We start from the raw sequence: 12,246 nt of genomic DNA, 5'->3' as shown, positions 1-12,246 counted from the left end.
TCGCATGAAAGATTTGATGAGCGCTATTTGTTTGGGTTGACTCCAGCTACACATTACAGAAACGAAATTGTCGAGACACTAGAGAAAATGCGTCTGGAGACTATTAGGAAAGACACCCTGTGTGTACGTGTGAGGAATTAACCTCTTGTACGCATGTTTAGAAATCATAGGTGGGAACATCAGTACGTCGACTGCTTGCCAATAGCAGGAAGTCTTGAGTTCGAATCCTGTCTGGCGCAAATTTTCAGGTAATGAATATTCGATCATTGCACTCACAGTGCCTTGAACATCATTTACAATAACAGAAACTGTCCCCCACAGTGAAAACAAGACTATCATCAAAATTCCACATTCTTTACTTGTAACTTAAGGGTGCAAAACTGTAGTACGTAGTAAATAAATAAAGCATTTAAAGTTGGCTCACAAATAATTTCAAATATGACAAAACAAAATACGTTCTCCATTTCGCTGTGGAAATGGTAGTGACTTCAGTTTTTTTTCTTGTAAAACCCTAAAGCGTTTGACGCGTGCAAGGTCACACACATATTTTAGGCACATACTGTTCACAATGGCTTTGTGCTACTAGGCGTTCAATGATTTTGATAAATCTGTTGTTTAGTACGCAACCCGGTCCAAGCTGTATACAATTTCCACTCTGACGCAATGTAATTTGTCATTCTCAGCAAAAGACGATAAACCCATCACACCCAGAGTTCTAAAACTACCGTAGCCTACCGCAGACTAGTGTAGTACGCTTGCTCTCCCAGTAGCTTTGGTCAGTTAAGATTGTAACTGCGTTATTTGTATGTTATACGTGTTGCTTACCTATCGGGCGTTACCTCATTTCTGTCGCCTTGTTTGTGAATGCGATCAGTCTCTTACTAGGTTTCCTCAGAAACCGGATGTAATAGTTAAAACTGGGCATCGATAAATAAGCAGTCGCGCAACTCACGGAAAATGTTTCTTCTACATAGTTACCCTCCTATCTGTTACTTAAAAATAAACAGTATCTACAGCGAAATTGATATTGTCCGTAGTTTCAGTCAGATTTTATTCGAAAATCGTTGATTTATAACCTGAAACAGAGGGACGTCGAAGTAAAAAATATAAAAAGAAACGAACAATAGATATTTATCATACAGCGCTGGAGAAAGCTATTTCCTCAACAAGAAGGTAAAATAAAAACGCAAAACGAAAACATATGAAGCATCGCTTCAGTGCTTCTTCGAGCTCATATAAATATGCTTCTGTTCTTTAGAAATAGCTTTCGACTTACCAATAATAGCAGCAAACTCTTGCCTTTCATCATCATAAAGAACGTTCTATTGAGTACAAAATAACAATAATGATTATATACATTCTTTTATGTTTGTGCATGTACACTGTCCTTGTACCAAAAGTAAACACTTTGATTACATAAAAACGCAGAATTTTTATTGCCTGTAAAATACAACTTATATTTTTGAAGTATGTAAACTACTCGATGGACTGACACTTTGTGTTTCCGTGTGCAAAACAAAGAAACAGAAAAAGAGACAAATGGTCGGTTCCCAGCTTCTCTCACACACATTTATTTCTATTTCTTTCCCTACGAATGCTACCTATACTACTACTAATCCGACCATGTACGACGTCATTTATGTACTGTACGAAAACTACCGAACCGTAGTTTAGGTAGAGCGCAACTCTATTCATACTCGATGAAGTGAACACTGTGGGGATGGCAGCCTATGTGAAACTTGAAAGCTAGACAAGAGTAGCTCACCAAAAAATACAATGTAAATTCACTGGGAACTATGAGAACAAAGATGGCGGAGCAGTGGATCATAAAATAAAGTACCTTTACAATATCTTAATGGGGGTCCAAAGATCTAACTAACACAGCAAGATAGCGCCTCTGGGGTACATACACTGGGCTCTATACAGAACTGGGGAGACAATTGAGAAGCGTCTTTGGGTAGAAAACCGTGACCACGTTTGGCGAGTCCGCCATATTGGCGAGAGGCACTCGGTGTAAGTACTGCTAGCGGTTGCCACTTTCAAGCGATTCTTTCCTTGAACTACAAACTAATCACGGACAGCGTCGCGTAGTATCAGTAAACACTCATTTAATTTCTTCTGTTTAGTAAAATAATGTAACTGTTTGCCCCTTCCTATCATGGCAGGTGCAACGTATCGCGTCACGACTTGGCTTCGTGGAGTAGTGCCTACAGTTCACTAGAGACATTACCACTGTAACATCTATGGCGGCCAGAGATTGAACTAACGGAGCAAGATAGCGAGGTAGAGGGTCAGAGATTGAACTTCCACAATTTTGGCGGCATGTGGGTTGTATAAAACAAACTGCGAGAACAAAGATCGTAAAGAGGAATTAGAGATCGGAATAGCAGAGCAAAATAGTGACTCTGGGATACATAGCAGCAGTTACGAGAACAAATATGGCGGATCAGTGGACAGAGATCGGAGTAGCAGAGGAAGATGCCGGCTGTGGGGTTCGCACTGATTGGCTGTTTCACTTTTTATGGTAGAAAAATAGTGGGTTGCTACTGAGACAGGAATGTGTGCATTTGTGTGTGTGTGTGTGTGTGTGTGTGTGTGTGTGTGACCCATCCCGCCACTCTTCTCACTGCAGCCCTGCCCTCGTCATCTGCCACAGTCCAAGGAACAGTTGGTGTAGGTATCTAGCATATCATTGCTGCTATGTTATATTCCTATTCAACACTTATTCACAAAATTTGTTCTTTTGGTGGAAAGAGATAGAACTAAAATTAGCTGTAAGTGTCAAGATGTTGCCGAACACAAGCGTACCTAAAGAAAAGCATTTAGATTACATCATCCACGACGATCTGAAAGCACTCGAGCTGTTTTGGCAAATATCACACAAGGATAAAGCTGCATACAGCTACCTTTTCGAACGAATCACATATTTTACCAAAACTGGTTTCAGGCCTGGGCCTACCACCAGACGGAAATGAAGATTTCTCGTATAAGTTTCACATCATTGTCCTATTGGGGTATAACAGGGTATTGGCGATTTCTTAGTTTGCTAAAGCTTTTGGGATATACAGTACGCAACTACATTTCACTTCAAGAAAGGTTTCGCTCTGTACGTTACAGTATAGAGGTCTGAATAAATGATATGTGACATGCTGAAGTCTCAGTTCAGTGTTAAGAGTAACTGAATAAAACAGTTATCACAGTAAATAGTTATTAGGCATTGCAGTTAAACACCAACTTAATGAATACCTGCTTCACAGATTGGTAAAAGTATAATTATTCATGAATTTGTGTTTAAAAATGTCCTCATACTGTATCTTGCCAGAAGTATTCATTTCTGATCTCAGTCAACTACTAAGAACTGCGCCATACTAAATGTTTAGCTAATATTACAATAACTGTTAAGGTAAAAGTTCTTACGAAGTGTTCCATTCATTTTAATGACATATGACTTCTGTAAAGATAACCTGGCTACAACTATGCAGTCCATAACTGATTCAAGGTCCCGATGTTTCACTTGTGCTGTCCTTTATGGAGAGCATGTATCAAGCATATCAATTAACACAACAGTTGAAAAATAATTTCTATATCAGTGTTTTCCAATATTTAATTAGTACAAACTCCTCATGACTAAAGTAGTTGTGCTCCTCCAGCAGTTTTTGATTTTTTGTAATGAATATTAGCTTTATTACCCTGAATACGGACAGTGAGCGTTAATGAGAGACAGTTTGTTGCCAAAATACTTCAATATTCCATCTGTGTTGCTCATGATAAATTAATGTTTCAACACTTGCTAGATTGTGCTAATGCATAGTGTCCTACTTGTAAAACAGATTTGTGTACCAAGTTATAGTCAAAATCAATGTAAGTTCTTGATACCACTTTGCTTCATTAGTCTGGAGAACGTTTTTCTCTCCATTTAAACTGTTTACTTCATAATTATCAGAACATTGGTTCGATTCCTGCTAGTTCAACTACTGTCCTCTATCGAACTTAATCTTTCGGTTAATGAAACATAGCATGATACTTTTCCCATTAGCACACACTAAATATCTCTCATAGGAATTACAGTATCGGCAACTTGCTCTTGCAGCAATAAAGGGAAGTGCTATCCGCGTAACAGAACCAATGGTCGCTGGTAGTGTTGTACTGCAATCACTCAGTTTTCATGGAGACCCTTGTCGGTGGCGGAAGTTTAATTGTAACCGCACTGTATATAGCACGAGAGGCGTTAAGCTGTCGTCACAAGAGTACTGAATGGCGCCCTCTTCCGCTTCACGTTAAACGATCCAATGCTTTCCCGTTAACCAGAAACTTCCGCCGACGTCTTTCGCGCGTCGTCTGAGACGCAGAGTCAGCAGAAGCGCACAGAGGCCTCGCCCAGACAGAGTAACTCCGGTTCCGGGAATGAGGCGGTCGTCTCAATTTCGCGTCCGCCTGACGACACACTTAAGTCCTGCTGTCGCATGCATGCTGGCACGTTGTCTCTGCGGCAGTTCTCTTCAGCGGAAGCTGTTACACGACCACGTTCGGCGAAACCCGCTGTAGGCGCCAGAAGTTTAGGTCGAGGTCACTTTGCAAAGGCGGCACAATGCAGACACCGATTCCTTTCACTAACGGATAATAGTTAGTGAACAATACATCTTTAGGGCGAAGACTGGATCCATGTTAGTGAAGATCAGGGGTCCAAATCCCTGCGTTTCTAATCTGCTTTATACTCAGTTCCATAACTTAGATGAAAAATCGCTGAAAGATAGCGATTGAGAGTAATGGTAACTTATAACTACATCACAAGACTGTCACATGGCACCCATGAAACCACATTTCTAAGCCCTGTAACAGCTTCATACCTGTCTTGTCCATTGTTCACCTTTTTTCGGACGTTTATTGTTAAAGAAAATGTCTTCTCAAATGATTTGTTTTACTTTCGAGGCTGCAAAATTGAACCACGTCTTATAGCGTCTCTTGTCCAAGATACTTAGCCATACAGCACGTCGACGAGCTGCAGACAGCGTTAACTTCGTGTTGACATTATGTATACGCACCTTTCCGAGATGAGGTGGTTTGCGTACCACAGCGATCAAGACAGCCGTTAGTTGGCGAAGCCATGACAGAGGGGTGCCTGTGTAGAGGCCAGACTAAACCGTGGTTCCTAAAGAGGGGTAGCAGCTTTTTCAGTGGTTGCAGGAACAACAGTCTTTTTGAATGAGTCATCTGGCCTTTTAGTAACATTACCCACGTGACATTCCTGTATTAGGTCTGTGAATGGCTGAAAGCGTGGAGAAACATTAGCCGGCGCCTTATTCCCGTGGGTATGAAGCTCCATTCTGATCTCTGGACGTAGGCTACCCTCAAAGATATCGCCAACATCGGGAGAAATTTCTTTATTCTCTTTATTTGCCTTTAGTTGCCCAACTATTTAGCAATTAGAGTATTACTTTGTATGTTTAAAATTGCATATTTCGTTTGTTATGATGACAGTGAATTTTCGATCCAGAACATATTCCGACAGGTCGGAGCTTGGAATGTAAGATCACTATAATGGTAGACTAGAGATCTTAGAAAGGGAAAGTAATAGGCTGAAGTTAGAAACCGTTACTATAGAATCAATAAAGTCCGGTGCTAGGAAGAATAGGATTACTGGTCACCTAAGTATAAAGTAAGCAACATAAAGGATTTCTAATCACGGAACTATAAAGTAAGCAACATAAAGTCAAATAGGAGTAATGCAGAAGTAAATCTAATAATGCGTAGAAAAATCAGGAATCCGTATGAACTACTGCAGCTTTATATACCTAGTACCTCTATAAGCCCCCCCCCCCCCCCCCCATGAACTATGGACCTTGCCGTTGGTGGGGAGGCTTGCGTGCCTCAGCGATACAGATGGCCATACCGTAGGTGCAACCACAACGGAGGGGTATCTGTTGAGAGGCCAGACAAACGTGTGGTTCCTGAAGAGGGGCAGCAGTCTTTTCTGTAGTTGCAGGGGCAACAGTCTGGATGATTGACTGATCTGGCCTTGTAACATTAACCAAAACGGCCTTGCTGTGCTGGTACTGCGAACGGCTGAAAGCAAGGGGAAACTACAGCCGTAATTTTTCCCGAGGACATGCAGCTTTACTGTATGGTTAAATGATGATGGCGTCCTCTTGGGTAAAATATTCTGGTGGTAAAATAGTCCCCCATTCGGATATCCGGGTGGGGACTACTCAAGAGGACGTCGATATCAGGAGAAAGAAAACTGGCGTTCTACGGATCGGAGCGTGGAATGTCAGATCCCTTAATCGGGCAGGTAGATTAGAAAATTTAAAAAGGGAAATGGATAGGTTAAAGTTAGATATAGTGGGAATTAGTGAAGTTTGGTGGCAGGAGGTACAAGACTTTTGGTCAGGTGATTACAGGGTTATAAATACAAAATCAAATAGGGGTAATGCAGGAGTAGGTTTAATAATGAATAAAAAAATAGGAGTGCGGGTAAGCTACTACAAACAGCATAGTGAACGCATCATTGTGGCCAAGATAGACACAATGCCCATGCCTACTACAGTAGTACAAGTTTATATGCCAACTAGCTCTGCAGATGATGAAGAATTTGATGTAATGTATGACGAGATAAAAGAAATTATTCAGGTAGTGAAGGGAGACGAAAATTTAATAGTCATGGGTGACTGAAATTCGTCAGTAGGAAAAGGGAGAGAAGGAAACATAGTAGGTGAATATGGATTGGGGGGAAGAAATGAAAGAGGAAGCCGCCTTGTAGAATTTTGCACAGAGCATATCTTATTCATAGCTAACACTTGGTTTAAGAATCATAAAAGAACGTTGTATACCTGGAAGCATCCTGGAGGTACTAAAAGGTATCAGATAGATTATATAATTGTAAGACAGAGATTTAGGAACCAGGTTTTAAATTGTAAGACATTTCCAGGGACAGATGTGAATTCTGACCACAATCTATTGGTTATGAACTGCAGATTGAAACTGAAGAAACTGCGAAAAGTTGGGAATTTAAGGAGATGGGACCTGGATAAACTGAAAGAACCAGAGGTTGTAGAGAGTTTCAGGGAAAGCATAAGGGAACAATTGACAGGAATGGGGGAAAGAAATACAGTAGAAGAAGAATGGGTAGCTCTGAGGGATGAAGTAGTGAAGGCAGCAGAGGATCATGTAGGTAAAAAGACGAGGGCTAATAGAAATCCTTGCATAACAGAAGAAATATTGAATTTAACTGATGAAAGGAGAAAATATAAAAATGCAGTAAACGAAGCAGGCAAAAAGGAATACAAACGTCTAAAAAATGAGATCGACAGGAAGTGCAAAATGGCTAAGCAGGGATGGATAGAGGACAAATGTAAGGATGTAGAGGCTTGTCTCACTAGGGGTAAGATAGATACTGCCTACAGGAAAATTAAAGAGACCTTTGGAGAGAAGAGAACCACTTGTATGAATATCAAGAGCTCAGAAGGCAACCCAGTTCTAAGCAAAGAAGGGAAGGCAGAAAGGTGGAAGGAGTATATAGAGGGTCTATACAAGGGCGATGTACTGGAGGACAATATTATGGAAATGGAAGAGGATGTAGATGAAGATGAAATGGGAGATAAGATACTGCGTGAAGAGTTTGACAGAGCACTGAAAGACCTGAGTCAAAACAAGGCCCCGGGAATAGACAACATTCCATTAGAACTACAGATGGCCTTGGGAGAGCCAGTCATGACAAAACTCTACCATCTGGTGAGCAAGATGTATGAGACAGGCGAAATACCCTCAGACTTCAAGAAGAATATAATAATTCCAATCCCAAAGAAAGCAGGTGTTGACAGATGTGAAAATTACCGAACTATCAGTTTAATAAGTCACAGCTGCAAAATACTAACGCGAATTCTTTACAGACGAATGGAAAAACTGGTAGAAGCGGACCTCAGGGAAGATCAGTTTGGATTCCGTAGAAATGTTGGAACACGTGAGGCAATACTAACCTTACAACTTATCTTAGAAGAAAGATTAAGAAAAGGCAAACCTATGTTTCTAGCATTTGTAGACTTAGAGAAAGCTTTTGACGATGTTAACTGGAATACTCTCTTTCAAATTCTGAAGGTGGCAGGGGTAAAATACAGGGAGCGGAAGGCTATTTACAATTTGTACAGAAACCAGATGGCAGTTATAAGAGTCGAGGGGCATGAAAGGGAAGCAGTCGTTGGGAAAGGAGTGAGACAGGGTTGTAGCCTGTCCCCGTTGTTATTCAATCTGTATATTGAACAAGCAGTAAAGGAAACAAAAGAAAAATTCGGAGTAGGTATTAAAATTCATGGAGAAGAAGTAAAAACTTTGAGGTTCGCCGATGACATTGTAATTCTGTCAGAGACAGCAAAGGACTTGGAAGAGCAGTTGAACGGAATGAACAGTGTCTTGAAAGGAGGATATAAGATGAACAACAACAAAAGCAAAACGAGGCTAATGGAATGTAGTCAAATTAAATCGGGTGATGCTGAGGGAATTAGATTAGGAAATGAGACACTTAGAGTAGTAAAGGAGTTTTGCTATTTAGGGAGTAAAATAACTGATGATGGTCGAAGTAGAGAGGATATAAAATGTAGACTGGCAATGGCAAGGAAATCGTTTCTGAAGAAGAGAAATATGTTAACACCGAGTATAGATTTGTCAGGCAGTCGTTTCTGAAAGTATTTATATGGGGTGTAGCCATGTATGGAAGTGAAACATGGACAATAACTAGTTTGGACAAGAAGAGAATAGAAGCTTTCGAAATGTGGTGCTACAGAAGAATGCTGAAGATAAGGTGGGTACATCATGTAACTAATGAGGAGGTATTGAATCGGATTGGGGAGAAGAGAAGTTTGTGGCACAACTTGACTAGAAGAAGGGATCGGTTGGTAGGACATGTTTTGAGGCATCAAGGGATCACAAATTTAGCATTGGAGGGCAGCGTGGACGGTAAAAATCGTAGAGGGAGACCAAGAGAAGAATACACTAAGCAGATTCAGAAGGATGTAGGTTGTAGAAGTACTGGGAGATGAAGAAGGTTGCACAGCATAGAGTAGCATGGAGAGCTGCATCAAACCACTCTCAGGACTGAAGACCACAACACAACCTCCATATGCGATAAAGAACTCGAAAGAATGGATGAAGCGATAAAAGAAACTATTCCTGTTGTTAACGATCGGGGGACATAATGGTAAGATAATCAGTTTAAACTGTAAGCTATTTTGAGGGAAAGAAGTGGACTCTTTTCATAGTTTACTGGTTACGAACCGCAGATTAAAAGTAAAGACATTCGAGAAAGGTGGGAAATTAAGGATGTGGGTCATGGATAAGAAGAGACAACCAAGAGATTGACAGGGAACAATAAATGTGACTGGATTTGTGAATTCGTGTCAGAGAGGTCACAGTTCGTAGTAACTGACGGAAAGTCATCGAGCAAAACGGAAGTGATTTCTGGCGTTCCCCATGGTAGTGTTATAGGCCCTTTCCTGTTCCTTATATATATAAACGATTTGGGAGACAATCTGAGCAACCGTCTTCGGTTGTTTGTAGATGACACTGTCGTTTATCGACTAATAAAGTCATCAGAAGATTAAAACAAACTGAAAAAAGATTTAGAAAAGATATCTGAATGGTGCAAAAAGTGGCATTTGACCCTAAATAACGAAAAGTGTGAGGTCATCCACATGAGAGCTCAAAGGAACTCATTAAACTTCTGTTACACGATAAATCAGTCTAATCTAAAAGCAATAAATTCAACTAAATACCTAGAGTGGTTCATGGTGTAGGTTCCTGTAGTCATTTCCTAGTTCATGAACCACGGGCAACATATGAGTGGCCAAGTAAGTGGTCCCAACAGTCGGGATACCAGTTACTTTGGAATAAGGCTGGGCATCTCGGACATATTCTGAGTCGTGGTCACCTTTGTGCTCATACGGCAAAGACTACCAAATCCACCGGTTAGTCCCTCAACCGTTAGGGGTAAAACCCAATGGGACTCGGGGCAAGTAAGGCTAGCAACCTGCTTCCCTGGTACTTTAAATATGATGCTGACAACAATCAGAGCAAAATGCCTCGGACCTTTGGAGGTGACGGAGTCCCACCTCTAACTGACAAACCAGAGACTCCTAAGATACGACTTGGCAAACAAATGGTAATGAGATGGGATGCTATTGATATCAATGGGGGCTACTCTGGGAAGAAGGTAGAGCTGGCAGAGGGTGCAAGTAAGATGAGACTGGACGTTTTAGCTGTTAGTGACATTTGGGTAAGGGGTGAGAAAGAAGACGAAGTGGGAGAATACAAGGTCTACCTGTCAGGAGTCAAAACAGGAATAGCACAATGGGATGTATGGGTTTACATCAGGAAAGAAATGGAACCCAGCGTAGTTGCAATAAGGTATGTAAACGAACGACTGATGTTGTGCGCGCGGGCTCTTCTTCCCGTGGTGGCACATTGGAGTATAGTGCGAGAGAACTTACTGTCCTCCCCTTGTTTCCACTCACAATAACTAGACGGAACAAGTTGTCTGGTATAATTGTTTATTACATTAAACGTTACAACTTGCACAGGCAGCGCGCCAACTGCGGCTCCTGGCTTAGCTGGAAGACATACACGCCCGTCCGCTACGGGGTCTCGCAGCTACCTGCTCGGCCGTTACAACGGCTAATCCTACCTGCGTGCACAAAGGACCTGGGAGGTCCACTTCCGCACATAGGTTGCAAATTCTTCCGACAGGGAGCAGACTATACTGGACAGTCTGACCTGCCCAGTTTGAAGCTGCCACTAGATGGCAGTTGGAGTGAGTAGCAGAGTCCAAACATACTCCCACTCTAAAATGAGTTTTCTCATTTTACAAATACCAAAATATTAAGAAACAACAAAACCAAAACAAGTAAACAATAAAATATATAACTAGGTACAAGATCAATGAACATAAAACATGAATACACTAACATTTGGGATGTCCACATCACCAAAACACCACTGTCACGCTGCATGTGGAACACGATGGGTACTAACATGTAGGACACAAAACAATAAACTATTAATGTTGTACTGCATAAAAACATGAAATCATTACTAACAGCAGCTAGTCCACAAGAAACATCCACATCTTCCAAGCTGATCATCTTATGAATTATGAGGTTATTCTAGTAAATGGCCGTTTGGCACTGGCTCTGTATCATATACCACTACACAGATCTGACGGAACACTTAACTGATTCACTGCTTAGGTAGGGGACACAATTTTGCTATAGGCCTCTTAATCTGCCAATTAGCAGCTTTTACCATCACCACACGCACACACTTATCAGGACTGGGAAGCAGCTGGTCAATGACACCCAGCCTCCACACCAAAGGAGGCAAATTAGCCTCCTTGATCAACACAGGATCGCCGATCTGCGGTTGCCATGTACCTTCCAATGTCCATTTTTTGCGTTGCTGCAGATCATGTATGTATTCTGTGGTCCACCTCTTCCAAAAGGACTGATGCAACTGCTGTACAAGTTGCCATCTGTGCAACCTGTTGGCGGGAACCTCAAGGACAGAGGGTTCAGGATGAGCACAAAGGGGCTGTCCGATTAGGAAATGACCAGGAGTGAGAGCAGCAGGAGAATCTAGGTCATCAGAGAGAAGACACAATGGCCTTGAATTCAAGCATGCTTCTATTGCTTCTGTCTGAATTAACACAGTAGTCAGTTCTTCAGATGTCAGTACTGCATTGCCAATGACGCGTTTGAGATGCGACTTCATGCATTTGATTCCTGCTTCCCAGAGACCACCAAAGTGAGGGGCACAAGGTGGAGTGAACCTCCAACTGATTCCTTCTGAGGTCGAAAAATTCACAACAGTAGCAACATTAGAGAGAAAACGTTTGAGCTCATTGTCTGCACCTACAAATGTGGTGTCATTGTCACTGTACATGTGAGAAGGTTTCCCTCTTCTTGCAATGAATCTCCTGAGGGCGGCCAAAAATGAACTTGTTACCAAGTCACTAACTAATTCTAAGTGGATGGCCTTGGTTGCCATGCAAATGAATAAAGCAATATAAGCCTTGGTGGTAACTTTACTCCGCCTTCCACCATGCTTTACAGCAATAGGGCCTGCATAATCTACTCCACAGTGCTGGAATGGATGAGACTGGTTTACTCTAGCTGCAGGTAGCTAATCCATGAGTTGAACTGCTGTCTTGGACTTAAGCCTAAGGCATTTTAAACATTTTCTGATAACTCCCTTGACTGTGTTACG

This window comes from Schistocerca nitens, unplaced genomic scaffold, assembly GCF_023898315.1.
Source record: "Schistocerca nitens isolate TAMUIC-IGC-003100 unplaced genomic scaffold, iqSchNite1.1 HiC_scaffold_363, whole genome shotgun sequence".
NCBI lineage: Eukaryota > Metazoa > Arthropoda > Insecta > Orthoptera > Acrididae > Schistocerca > Schistocerca nitens.
This window is presented reverse-complemented; position numbering follows the sequence as displayed.